The sequence below is a fragment of the Dermacentor silvarum genome, chromosome 6, assembly GCF_013339745.2.
Source record: "Dermacentor silvarum isolate Dsil-2018 chromosome 6, BIME_Dsil_1.4, whole genome shotgun sequence".
Taxonomy (NCBI): Eukaryota; Metazoa; Arthropoda; class Arachnida; order Ixodida; family Ixodidae; genus Dermacentor; species Dermacentor silvarum.
This window is the reverse complement of record NC_051159.1, coordinates 127,531,062-127,544,025: the sequence shown is the minus strand read 5'-3', so window position 1 is coordinate 127,544,025 and position 12,964 is coordinate 127,531,062. Positions and strand designations below refer to the sequence as shown.

General features: G+C 45.5%; 1 protein-coding gene across 2 annotated transcripts in view; it reads right to left on the bottom strand.

The window, feature by feature from the left end:
• The window catches only part of LOC119455954 (CTD small phosphatase-like protein 2), a 41,391-nt gene extending 39,643 nt beyond the window's left edge, over positions 1-1,748 (bottom strand). The window contains exon 1 of one of the 2 annotated variants that reach the window (XM_037717502.2): positions 1,601-1,748. The gene's annotated coding sequence lies outside the window, so the exon portion shown is untranslated. Of the gene's footprint in view, positions 1-1,330; positions 1,564-1,600 lie in introns of those variants that run through there. The other variant, XM_049669462.1, reaches the window with a different exon arrangement.
• Positions 1,749-12,964: the final 11,216 nt, after the last annotated feature.

The following is a 12,964-nucleotide window of genomic DNA, read 5'->3' as shown; positions in this document are numbered from 1 at the left end:
AGTACTTAAACACCCAACCTTCGAAAAAAAAAAAAAAAAAGAAAGAAATGTCGACCCTAACTCCACAAGACTAATTTTAATATCGATTTCAGGTGGAGGTATTCTTATGTAAGTGTCAATCTAGTGGTCATGTCCATTTCGTCTGCTGCTCTTGGCTGGACTGGGGTACGCGTGACGAGACGGGCGCCCCCAGTCAATCAGAGCTTTAGCAGCAGACGAACTCGATATGTCCACTAGGTGGACATGACGTGACCAACGCATTCCTCTCGGATTCAACTACAGGCCGCGGGCGCTTGTTCTCCTTGTATCGAGAAAGCCCACGCCAGGCATCATCCGCGACATCAATACCGCGCGGCCGAAAGCCTTGAAATCGGCCAGCCGATGAGTCATCAGCTGAGTCAACGGGCGTCCAGACAGGCCACGAACTATCCAGCGCGTTAAACATTTGAAACAGATGTTTTAAAACAGGCAGCTGTTGAGCTTTCTCTCTCCGCATGCACTGCGGACACAACGGCGCAACTTGCGTTTGTTCACTGCGTGCAGTGCGCCAGAAGTTCATCGGCACAAGCAACCTGTGTACTGCGCGCACACAATCAGCGTTCGTGCAAGACACGCGCGCGAGCGTTCACTAAAGCTTGCGCAAGCTGGCCAAGAAACGTAGAGATAGAGAAGAAAAAAAAAATACAAGTATGAACAAGCAACGTTCCTTTCTTTGCGGCGTAAGGAATCGTAAATTCCGATCATAGCGACGCTTCCCGGCCCACACCGCCTAAATAGAGGGGCTATTTATAGGGCGACGCTCGAAGCACCACCACTGCCACTTCGTTCGAACCACGCTCCGCGCGCTTCACCAGACGCACACGCGCGCCTGTCGAAAGGTTTTGGCGGCTTTCGGGCCAGCAAGTCAGGTGCATGCATGCCGGGGCATCAAATCACGATGCAAGCGTGATCGCGACACCCCAGGTGAAAGCGAGACACCTTCCGCTCGTTATGCGGAGCCCCCACGAATCGATTTCGAGACAGCGCTCATCGACCTACCGAGGCCCGCCTACCTTCAACACCGCAAGTTTTGCCCCCTACGAGTCGCTCGGCGATCGTTCACACCAGCGCGATTGCGGGCAGGAAAATTAACTTCCCAGCTTTTACAATATCCGAGGCAGAACATAATACGCCACCGTACTGAAGCCAGCCCGTACGAAGTCCGCCGCGGAAACTCGTCCTAGCAGACCGAAACAGCTGCGTCGCTTGTTTGTTTGTTTTGGCGAAACTTTTGAATCTCCAGACTGCTAACGACTGCTCCTATGCGGCAGAGACCCGAAAGGATACAGACCGTGCTGGCGTCGCAGGCTGTCGCCACGTTCGCAGTTGAGAGACGACGCCGAATACGAGCCGTGCACGCCAGGTCGGTGAGAAAAAAACACAGCCGAGCGAACGTCTCCCGCCACAAGTAATGGCGCTAGGCCTAGGCATCTGCATCAGAATGTCAACCTTGGGTGCCGCGCTGTTAGCGGGGGCTTGCCCGTAGCGGTGTAGCCACCTGCGCCGCGGCTGGACCGCGACGCCAGTTGATGAATCTGGCACAAAAGCATGCCCAGCTTACCTGAGGTTTCGCGCAGAACTTCGGCTACGATGCGCTGACGAAATTTTCAAGAAGTTCGGGTTGCTTTCGCGCCTCGCACCAGCGCTACGATGCCCGGATGAAAACGCACGCACATCCATTGAAACGTACGCACAAACAGGTGCGTTGCGCATGCGTCGCCCCACGCGCGCGTCACGACGCCTGTCGGGAAGGTTTCGGTTTTGGATTTGCCGGTCGATCGCTACGAAGCGACAGCCCGGCTGTTCGCGGGCTTTCATGCGATGTGGTTTGTGTTTGCTCTGCGGTGTGTCCCTGTTTGGCGATTAGTAGTTGCTCCTCAGCGATGTTGTCAAATGAAGTTTTGTTTTATTGTCAACGTCCATTAGCGTGTTTTTAAAATTATTACTTGACTACTTCTAGTTCAAAAATAATTTTACGTTTACTTTGACCCCGCCTTCACTTACACAAAATGCAATAAAAAGTATATGCGTATAAGGCTATTAGCGTGCATTGCAGCCGCACATAATCTGTGCTTGTTTAGAGATGTGGGCTTTGATTGCTGGTGTCTGATAAATAATAATTCTACGAGTCTTTGAGAAACACGCGAACATGCAGAAGTATTCACAGCAAAATATAACTGTTTTGTTAAGTTTTCGTTGGGGTTGCTGACTTTCTCGTGGGCGTGTCCGATAACTATTTGCGCTTTGTTCCTTACTTTATAGCCGTAGAAAATGTCTCGTAGTCAAATATCATTGTATAATAAAGAAGGTAACGATCAGCAGGCCACGTTTACGATAAGGAAGCAATGCTTAATTATTTATCGATGAGAAACACTACGCCAGCTGACAGCAACCTTGTTATAATGTGGCGCCATCTAAAGGAAAAGATGTACAACGTTGTTGCCTCCAAGATTGCAGAGCAACTTTAATCCTGGAGGTCACCGTTGCCTCTTTCTCATTCATACTAGATGGCGCGGCCAGTGTCCTATGTAATAGGAGTTTGATTGAAGTGTAGCTAGTTGCGTGATTTCAATTAAGCGGCCACTTTACTCAATTGATGTTAGGTTCGCATAGACTGCGCAGGCATGGTAGCGTGTACGAGCGATCATTCTACATCGCCCGCCATCCCGGGTGTTATTCGAGTACGATCTATTTTGTCCCTAATCCCTGCTGCAAGTAGAGTGACACACTAAAATTTGCAGCTGGTGCAGCTGAAGCAGAGGCACTCTACCCGCGTGAGGCGCCTGCCGTGAGCAGCCGTGGCGTGGAGCTACCGTTCCACAGAGCGCACGCTGCGGACATGGCCTTCGAGATTGGCACGCGCGAGCTGCCGGTGCTCGTATAATTCGGATTCCAGTTCACTATAATTCGGAGGTCATGCGGAGGGCGTAAATTTCGGAGGACATGCGGCCGACATCTTCAATACAAGTTGTGCCCACTGGGTGGCTAGATTAGAGTGGCTAGCTAGATCCACAGAACTCGGAAAGGTGTGAAAACCGGCTGCTCCAAGCTTGCGGGAGGCGCGATCCCGCCACAGTGGCGCTGTCGTCGGGGGCGCGGTAGCTGTTCGCGGTGTCTGCGGTATTGCACTCGCGCCGTGTGTTCGCAGGTGTACGTTGCGTTAACATTCAACAACAATATTGCCCTTTCATGATACACGCCGATAGCACGGGGAAACCTCCAATCGCGACAACAACAAGAAACTTACGCCAGCAAAATAGTCAAGCCATAATTCAACCATTATTCGGTAAAGCATATATTGAACGTACCGCATTTTTATTGCAATTGTTGCGAATGCAAAATGACCTGTACGAATTTTTATATAATTTATCGACTTAGGAACAGTAGCCCAAGGTGGTTCCAGTGGGAGGGCGGTATCTTTCGCCAATATTTTATTGTTTCATTGCTCTCAAATTATAGTGTGCGCTAACGTGCGAGACATTATAATGACTCTTACTGTGGCAGCCATTGACATTTACTGCGAATGATCGTGTCCATTTACGTATTCTCTCTTTCTCAGTGCACCTTTGAGTGGCGCCTAAGGACTTGCAATCGCGGAGCCAGCATATACACTCACGGTTGTAGAGAAATTGAGACTGAACTTTGTTTCATACCACACAACTTTATCAGCAACCGTATCCGTGACTCTGTGATGGATGGTGCCTTAATCTACGCAAGGCCTTCAGCCTCTTTATTTTATATTTCTTTCACTTGGTGCTTGGTTAAGCCCCTTTAAACGGAAGTTAATCCCTGTGACAAAAAAAAAAAAAAATCCATCAACGAATTAGGTTAGTCTGTGCAATGCTTGACAGCTAGTCCGTGGCACGCTGCCGCCTGCTTACAATCTTTGAATGCATGTACATTGTGCTAAACATACGTTAGCCAGCCTGCTTAGTTCGACAGCATGAATCAAGTTGTACAGTGACTCTGACGGCTACGGAAGACTCCCGAAATCCCATTCCTTGGATAGGCATTACGCTGCAGCACTGTCTGTCCCTTGACACATCGCAGGCATCCCTGAAAACGGGAGAACCGGCTTTCTTGTCACTTTGCCGGCAATATAGTACACAAGGCGAGCATCGCCGCGTTGCTCTGTGGAGTCAGCATCTATTCCACGGCCACTACTGCTGCCCCAGGGCCCATGGCAACTGTAGCATTATAAAGGGTCCTGCATATTTATCTGCGCGTGTACGAAAAAAAAAAAAAAAAACGTTTTGCGCTCACCGCTACACTGTTCGTGCTCACATTTTGCAGAAAGATTGCATTTTGGAGTCGACTTCGTTTAGTATAACACTTGCCCACAGTTAATTGCCTGGTTTTTAAGAAAAGAAAAAAGTGCAAATTTGCCTTCACTTACGGGGATGCGAGCTGCTGCTGCGACGTCTCAAGCATAAAACAACGCTCTTCGCACCTCCTAGTTCTAGCCACCCTACTTCTTTTTTCTGGGGCGTTACGTGCCAAAACCAGTTCTGATTATGGGGCACGCCGTAGTTGAGGGCTCCGGATTAATTTTGACCACCTGGGGCACTACAACGCAAGCACACGGGAGTTTTTGCATTTCGCCTCCATCGAAATGAGGCCGCCGCGGTCGGGATTCGATCCCGCGACCTCGTGCTCAGCAGCGCAACGCTAACTGAGTCACCGCGCCGGGTTCTAGCCACCCTAATGCTGTGTAACCGGCGGCAGTGGCATAATTTTTCGCTCAGGCTGCATGTGTATCTATCGCAATATAAATAAATAAATAAATAAATAAATAAATAAATAAATAAATAAATAAATAAATAAATAAATAAATAAATAAATAAATAAATAAATAAATAAATAAATAAATAAATACGATGTGACAAGAATCGCGGCGCAATGAATTTGATATTTTTTTATGGTGGCTTAATTCTTCCCTCTAAACGTAACCCAGAATTAGAGAATTAGACAACATTTAGAGAATGGTTAATTATTTTCATAGCAAACTTAACCAAATAACTAACGTGGATTGCTCGGGATGACTGCCTATACAACACTGCATTAGAGTTACGCGCGTACGTTGTATAGATATTTTTTAAATGTCCCGACTAACATTGACAGGAACACACGGTATACCATCGGTTCTTTTAGTTTCACAAGACGAAATTCAAGCTGCGATCATTGGCTTTAGCCGTGATGTCATTGTTACACCGGCGGTTCGACCGGCTACAATCGTAGCATGATATGGTTCTATAAAGTACTAGCTGTATTAGAATTCATCAGTTACGCGAAGGATAAAAATAAAATAAGTAACGCCTATGCGCCACGCGGAGGGCCTGCATGGGTCGGGATGCGTGGTTCGGGATGACTTTTCTCATACCGGCAACGCCGCCGACGCCGACACCGGAGTTTCTGCGACACGAGACCATTAACGCTATCGCGTTAATATACGTGGCTTCAGGTTTTTGCTAACTCAGGAAGGCGCCCCTCAGCAACGCATTTCATGGAAGACCCCGAAGTAATATGTTATAACAGTTGACAGTTGACAAGAACTTTATTAAAAGGTCCTGAGGAAAAAGATTGGGGGAGCCGAAGGCACCCCAATCAAGTTGGTGGCTCCGCCCATGACGGAACCGGGAGCTGGTGACTCTCGGCGACGTCGCGGGCCCTCTGGACGGCCTGTCGTTGATGCGTAAAGTCCGCGCTTTGCAGTAGGGCGTCCCACTTGGACTTGTCGTGAAGATCAGAGTCCGCGTTGAACGGGCACAGCCAGAGCATATGATCGAAAGAGCAGAAGTCGTGCCCACATTTGGAGCACGATTGCGGGAAGTTAGAATCTATCCGATTGAGCGCTCTGGGGGTGAGGTACGATCTCGTCTGTAAGAGCCTGAACATGACAGACTGAGCCCTGTTTAATTTTGGGTGAGGGGGAGGGAATTTCCTTCTGCTCAGTCTGTAGTGGGATGTGATCTCGTTAAAGGTGATAAGAGGGTCTTTAGGGGAGCAATCCTGTGAGAGAGCTGGACCGCTAGCCCGGGCGCGGTTCGTGAATTCGCGCGCTAGGCAGTGGGCCTGCTCGTTGGGGTTATAAGTAAAATTTTTTAAAATGTTCGATCTGCTGCGATCTGCTCCCGCCCCTTCTCGTTTTCTATGCATTGGTACCTTTTGACCAAGCAGGTTCTCGCGGCGTCCCTGCGTCTTTTAAGCGCGAAATGCTTTTAGCTCCCGTTGTCGGCGACCTTCAAGTGACCTTAAGCCAAAATCCTGAGCCGTTATCGGGGCACTCAAGACGGGGATGAAACGAGAACATCCGGGCGTCATTGCAAGAGCAAAACGAGATCATCCGGGCAATCAGTCAAAACTTAAGAAAATGTGGTCTCTGGCCCGCATCCCCATGTACAGGACCGCATTACATGCGCTAGTTACTGCCCAAACAAGTTACAAAAAAAAAATATTGCTTTCGGTTTCTTCCTAATGTTTGTTCACAATATCACTGAAGCTGTGACTTCTAGTACACTGAAGTTTGATTTGTCATTTCCAATAGCGACGTTCAAAAGGCAGATACAGTGCACGATACACTTGATTGTCATCTTTTTGGCGCTGAGACAGGGTTGCCTGTGCTCTTTTCAACGCCAGCGGTGCGTGAGTTCCGCGGCACGGCTTTTGCGCCGCCTTCTTCGAGAGATGGCGCCACACTGCGTGACCAGGCCGGCAGCGTCCGGCGCGCCGCGGATGGTTGCTTGGCCGAGACGAGACTTGCAACGAGGTTCAGTTCAAAACAGGTTCATTTCGGCCCAGTAAGCTATCAGGCCTGCGTCGAGGTACCAATCTGCTTTGCCGGTAGCCATTTCATGCTTACATCTACTCTCGATTACGGGAGAGCCAGCATTCCCCCCCCCCCTTCCCTTTTTTTTTTTTTTGCTTGTGTTGTTGAAATAGGCTCTCATCGTCCTTGCTCTAACGCGCGCGTATTTCGTAACGTATCGCAATAACACCTTTTCCATTTAACGACGCGAAGGCAACATGCCTATTGCAACGTTCAGACCATTCCACGAGAAAGCATGGAACAAAGGTTTTGGAGATGCGCCAGAATTTCTTCTTGAACAGCTTGGCCAGTATACTTTGATCCAATTGGGGAAGACATGTGTGACCGTGAAATGCGTCCCGGCAGGAATTTTTTTTTTTTCGTTATAAACTCGCCCGTCGTTTGGAGTGGCTCGACGCGAATGAGGCGGTTACCATGCGCATGCACGTGCTTGCCCTCAGTGGAGAGTGGGCGCTGCAAGCAGCTCTTCATGATGAACAAACACCCTGCAAAAGTTTTGCATGGTAAGTGTTGTTTTCTCTCGAGATGTAGCGTATGGCATGGTACGTGCGGGCAGAAAGGGAGTGCACGCCGCACTTTGTTTTGTCGGGTGTGTAAAGCTTCATGTGCCTGCAAAAAAAAAATAATAAAGAAAGAAAGGCTCAGAATTTTGTATAATGCGACATCGCGAGAGCTTCACTTTGGCATCGAGCGATGCATTTCCATGGCCTGTGTAGCGACATTCCTTTTTCTTTTTTTGTTTGGCCCCACGTAACCGTACAGCTATTTTAGTGATGCATGCTGTAACGCATTAGTCAGCCAATGGCGAAAACCCTATATACATGCCAGTAGACTAAACCAGCACCGAGACATTTCGAATCAGTCGTAGGTCGGCAAGTGCGACTCGAATGTTTACAGCATTGCTGTCGTGCTGTTCGTTACAAGAACGCAGGCTTGCCTGACTTGTAATGTAGCGCATTTCTTGTAACTTGACCGTGCGCGCCACACCATGCAGTGCAACACATCAAACATTCCACGCCGGTTTGTGTAATCGACAGAACAGCAAGTGTCCGGCGTGAGGCACGCCACGAACGCAGAGCGCATCGCTCCCGAGGTTGAATTCCCAGAGTCATTTTCGTCGACAAAACGGCTTGCGGTCTTTCCCACAAACTGCTGAAGTGTCTGCTTAACCAAGATTATCACCCAGAACACGTGCAAAAATTTTGTCCAGTCCCTTAAACTCAGATAATTGACGCGGATCATGCAAGGGATCATGCACTCACTTCGCACACTTGCCCTGTGGCAATGGCGGCGAGGCTACAGCTGGGAGCGAGGGTACGCGCATGCGCAGATCCGGGAGGGATGCCCAGGTGTCCTGACCCTTTCCTTCAAATCTGTGTGCGCAGCGCCAGCGTACGGCACGTGAAAAACCCAGGAAGTCATTCTTCCCAGCTGTTACTGTTATTTTGATCTGGAGAGACAAGAAAGGTTTAATGATATTGAAGAGATCCCGCCAGCACGTAAAAATCTCGCTTTAGAGAAAGCTGGCACGGATGTCGGGCTCTGGTCTCCCCGTCAACCTACAACAGACCTACTACAAATTTTGTTTGAGGTTGACTACATTAAGTATTGGCCCTTCACTATCGGAACACACGCAGGCATGCCGCATACATTAACTTAAAAATATTCTTGTCCCTCTTTATACTAGGCAAAACTGACATAGAGCTGCATTATAGCTGTCTCCGTATGCCTCAGGAAATCGATTGCATCGGGGCCGGCACGAACTAAAGCGGCGTGCTGGAATGCCACGGTTCTTGTTTAATAATGAAATGTGTCGTTAGAAGGCTCACTGGCACGCGAAAAAAAATTACCGTTATTATTATTATTATTATTATTATTATTATTATTATTATTATTATTATTATTATTATTATTATTATTATTATTATTATTATTATTATTATTATTATTATTATTAAGCATCCGTGCTGGTGGTGACTGACACTGTCTGTGCCAGTAACCGGCCAGTCTGTACTTGCAAAAAAGTTGAACAATTCTTTTTTTCTTTTCTTTTAGTCGTAACCTTTCGCGATTTACAAGAGTGGTGTAGCACAATTGCCTAACACGACTACCACTATGGATAGAGGTATGCTGTGAACGATTAGGGCCTGCAACATAACTATAACCACGAGAAAACTCAAAACCGCGTTTATGTTTATGGAAATGCAACTGAACAGACACGCGAAAAAAACAAAACAAAACAAAAAACAAAGAAGAATGTGAAAATGAGTTGTTAGGTGCATTACAGAATAAGAAATCTGGACTATTTATTGCTAGATAGCGGGGGGAAAAATGCAACATTCGGGACATTTCGCCGTCCCGACTGAATCAAGTCGGGACGCGGGACGTTTACTCAAAAGTCGGGTGTGTCCCGCTAAATTCGGGACGGTTAGCAACCCTGTGTACGAGGCGTGTATACATCCGGGCTCCTCTCTCGCGTTTGCCTCTGAACGCGTTGCGTCATCTAACGACCCCACCGCGGATGACGAATATATATCCGAATATACAGGGTGTTCATTTTTAAGTTTTACGCAATTTTTAGAAATCGCCTGTGGCAGGTAGCATAATTCTCATCATTGAGCTGGGTTATTCGACGAGGCGGACATTAGTAGCACGAGAAATTGAAACAGATATTCAACTAATTAACAAAAATTCACTAAACAACTTCTTAGTTAATTACACTACGACACATATTGCAGTTTGCGAACAGTATAGCCGGTGAGCTTGTCAGGCGTATCCGCTTGGAATGAATTTCCAGAATGACACCAGTGTGGAGATATGCGCCATCAAACTCGCAGTAAAAATGCAATGTTGTTCCACTTACTTTTATTAAAAACCAAAATGCTGTTTTATACATTGAAGCACAAAATTAACTGGAACGCCCATGTATTTCGTCCCACACTTTGGGAATTAATATATGTCGAAACTGATGTCATCCTGGAAATTCATTTCAAGTGGATGCGTCTTGCAAACTCACCGGCTATATAATTCGTAAATTGCAACATGTGTCGTAAAGCACAGCTTAATTTTGAACACCCAGTATATACAAACCAAAATTGTTTGAATAACTATGACGCGGGTTGCACTCCGGCCAGGTTTTTTTTTTCTCTCTCTCTCTCTCTTTTTTTTTTTTTTTGCAATTGTCCATGCGCCCTCTAATTACCCAAGAGCCGTCTAAGGCTTTCGCCATAGTCTATATTCATAGGCTTTTTATAATAACTAATATAACCAGGAAAAATATATGAGGCAGATTAAAATTCGTAAAATTCTGAAAGGCATTGCAGATGTGGTGTTCATGGAAGTCCGTAAACATGCATTTCTTAAAATGTTCTGATCTGGCCGTTGTCGAGCGGCACACCCACCGGCGCGCGTGAGTGTAGATCATTGAGCTTACAATGTGCGCGGCGACAAACTGTACTGCTTAACAACATGTAATTAAATACCGCACGTTTTATTGCTCGAGCAGAAAATGAGCAAGGAATTATATATTATTGTAATGAACACCGAGACGAGAAGTTCTTCTGGAACGGCTTTACTTTCTGAGCTATCCATGCTGGCAGCATCGAAGCAACACTACACACTCGACAACGCATTCCGTGAGTACATATACAAATGAAACAGCCTTGCACATGCGCAGAATGAACACTTCAATGCAGAAGCACCGGTAACAATCTGTCGGCGCGAGTAACGTATGCGCGGTATCGATGCAACACGTGTCATTTCTACTAGCTCTGTACTATACAGCACAAATTATTGCCGACGCTGAATGACCAAACTTGTCTCAACGCGAAAAATTCTACACCGCGTGGGCCCAGCGCTGCTTCAGATGATTCAAACGGAAAGCGAGAAATCGTCATCGTCCACCCGTCTATAGCTTCGTGCTGCAGTCGGATGGATGATAATTTTCCCCCTTTCATCAACATTCCTCCGCCGTGCAGGCTTCCGCAAAGCTAATGTGCCGGATAGTTCATTCTATAACAGTGTCGAAAAATATATAGCATGAAGAAATACAGGGTGTTTCAGCTAACGCTTTCAACATTTTTTAGAGGTTGCGTGTTGCAGATAGCACAATTCCAGTTCAAGAACTAGTCTACTCGAAGAGGCGGACATTACTTGCACAAGGAATTGAAATGTACAATCGACTAATTAACAAAACATCACTAATTAAGTTTTTAACTAATTACCGTATGGCCGACGATGCAACATGCAACTTTTCTACCCATCGAGCTCACAGGGCGGTTCACTTGGAAACGAATTCTCAGGATGACACCAGCTTAAGATATTAATTCCTGAACTTTGCGGAAAAATGCGTAGCCGTTCCAGTTACTTTCTTAACAAAGTGCCGTCTTATGCATTGACGCACAAAAGTAACTGGAACGCCAATGCATAGGCGTTGCGAACTTCACGGCTAGAATTTGTAAATTGCAATATGGGCCATAAGGTAATTAGTTAGAAACTTAATTGGTGATTTTTTGTTAATTAGTTGATCATGCACTTCAGTTTCTTGTGCAAGTAATGTCCGCCTCTTCGAGCAGCCCAGCTCACGAACTAGAATTGTACTATATATCTGCCACAGGCAACCTTTATAGATTTTTGAAAGTGTTCGCTGAAACACCTGGTTATGCTCGGCTGCGTCGATCAGAAAAAATAAAAACAGTAATTCAAACGTGCTTGTTGGAATCTACGTTAAACGAAACTTTCAGTTAAACGCTACGCAAAGAGGCGCAATTGTATTTTATTTCTAATTTAAAGTTGTTTACCTGCGGCACAGCTGTGCGGGATTAGCTAGAGTCTCCTACTACGTGGCGTGCGTCATAATTAGATCATGATTTTGGCACGTAAAGCTCCAGAAATATTTTTCAATTATCAGCATCATCGGAATTGAACTGGCTACAGGGATCGGCTCGCATTACAAAGTACGTTAAAACCCTTGCGAGGACACATATATGGTGCATTGGCATCAGGATAGACTCATCCTTGCAAAAATAAGGCGTGATTTTCAACTGGGATTTCAGTGTACATCCCATTGAAGGCCACAGAAAGTCAATTGAAACCCAACAGCACCTATATAATGATTTATTCAATGGAAGGGATCTCAGGGGTTGACCCAGTTTAGACGCGAGAAACCGAACACCGACCGATCACGCCAAACCTTGGGGAGGTATAGGCAAGAAAAGCTCCACTAAAAAGAAATAATAATAATAATAATAATAATAATAATAATAATAATAATAATAATAATAATAATAATAATAATAATAATAATAATAATAATAATAATAATAAAGCTAAAACCACATTTCCGCCTCAAGTGCGAAACATTGGCGGCATGCAATTAGCTTGCGTAACTGATGGTGATCATTATGATGATTATAATAATACTAGAAAATGCCACAAACTCAATGTGAAGAATAGGCCAAGATATTGTGGCAGTTGAAAAAAATAAAATATATACAGACAAAACCAACCATAATTGAAATAAAGGAACGTCCATAGGAGTATATACTATGTAGCCAGCCTTGCAAGAGCAAAAAATAAATAAAAAGTCATTATATATATATATATATATATATATATATATATATATATATATATATATATATATATATATATAAATTTTATCGCTGTTCTTATGAGTGGTGTCCATCACCGACAATTCGAAGTCTGGTTAATGAAGTTCCACTGTAGTGTCCCCATCGCTAATTTGCATTTGCAAGTTTGGCACTATCTCCTCTATGCTCTACATAAAGTGAAACGGAATCTATTGATTATACTTTTTTTTCTATTCTGCCAGTGCCTTTCCCATAAAAGATTAATAAAAAAAAACGACTTCTGGAGGTTTCGCCGTTGTAACCGCGAGCTGGGCTTACATCAGCCCTGCTGTGCTCTATTTCCATGCACCGCAGAAATAGGAACGTTTACCAAGCCATCTATGGTTACCTCGACAAAACAAAAATGATTACTGTGTTATTTGTTTCCTTAATTATTTGAAAGACCCTCTCTTATTTTTCTTTGCCTGTATCCTGCGGTTATATATTACATAGTGTTTGTGTTCAGATG